This window comes from Silene latifolia, chromosome 3 (assembly GCF_048544455.1).
Source record: "Silene latifolia isolate original U9 population chromosome 3, ASM4854445v1, whole genome shotgun sequence".
In the NCBI taxonomy this organism is placed as follows: domain Eukaryota; kingdom Viridiplantae; phylum Streptophyta; class Magnoliopsida; order Caryophyllales; family Caryophyllaceae; genus Silene; species Silene latifolia.
In genome coordinates, this window is record NC_133528.1 from 4,939,619 (window position 1) to 4,940,971 (window position 1,353).

General features: G+C 30.5%; 1 non-coding gene across 1 annotated transcript; it reads left to right on the top strand.

The window, feature by feature from the left end:
- Nucleotides 1–799: 799 nt before the first annotated feature.
- On the top strand, nucleotides 800–873 carry TRNAI-AAU (transfer RNA isoleucine (anticodon AAU)). The gene has a single exon. It is a non-coding gene; the product is annotated as a tRNA-Ile (tRNA).
- The last annotated feature ends 480 nt before the right edge of the window (nucleotides 874–1,353 follow it).

A 1,353-nucleotide genomic window follows, 5' to 3' on the forward strand; every position in this document is an offset into this window, starting at 1 on the left:
CTGAACTAAACTAAAGTAAACTAAATTGAAATAATAATAAAAAGAGTATAATAATAATAACAACAATACGAATAATAATAATAATAATAAATATTATAATAATATTATTCATTAATAATAATAATAATATATTAATATAATACTCCCTCTCAGTCACTATAATGTTCACTCTTTCCCGAAACGGATTATTCAACTAATGTTCCCCTTTCTATTTTTAGAAACTTTTACTCTTATTTTATTCATTCCTCTCTCCTATCACCAAACCCTACACAACTCTTTTACTCCTATTTTAGTATTTACCTTTATGTTTTGACCCCACAATTATTTATTTAAATACTAATAATTCATCCATCTCTCTTATTACCAACACACACAACTCTTTTACTCTTATTTTAATACTTTTCCTAAATTATTGTGCCAAAACCAAAGGGGAAGATTATGATGAATGGGAGGGTGTATAATATAATAATAATAATAATAATAATAATAATAATAAAATTTTATGTAAACTTTTATTGTTCTTTTAATGAAAGCTGCGCGCATCTTTTTTTTTTTAAAAAAAATAATAATAATAATAATAATAATTTGTAATAGTAATAATAGTAATATATGATGAGGAATGGAAGTTATTGTGTAGGTGTTTGATGGTTGGTTAATTAAATAAGGTTAATTAAATCATTATCTATGGTCTAAACTCTAAACATCTACGTAATTTTGTAAAAGCCGGAGTAGAAAGCTGTACAACTACAAGATGATCAAGATGCCGATATTTAACATGAGCGCAGTATAGCAGACATCTGGCCTATTAGCTCAGTTGGTTAGAGCGTCGTGCTAATAACGCGAAGGTCGCAGGTTCGAGACCTGCATGGGCCATTATTTTTTCCTTATTTTTGCAGTCAGGCTGTATCTTTCATTACCTTGCATAAGTGACCACAATTTCAACACTATATTTTACACACACATCCTATCTCAATAATTTAGTGAATACTACAAGTAGCTAGAATGAAGATGATGAAAATGTTATTAATCATGGTCATCGCCTTTGCGGTGTTACCCACCACGGTATTAGGCGACACCAAAATGGATGTTGTAACCGATGCCACCCCTGGCTGTTTACAAGCCGGTGCCAACTGTGGTAATTCAAGTATACGTTGTTGTGGTATTCTGAAATGCCAGGTCTTCACCGTTGTTCTTGGTGAACCTATGTTGAGATGTCGCTTTTAATCACTAGACTAAGACATTATTATTTACTCGTATTTTTTACAATAAGCGAACATGTTATAATTGTTCACGTAGTCGTTGAATTAGAACATGCTACTCCATCTTTTTTGTTTACATGTTTCAAATTAGATA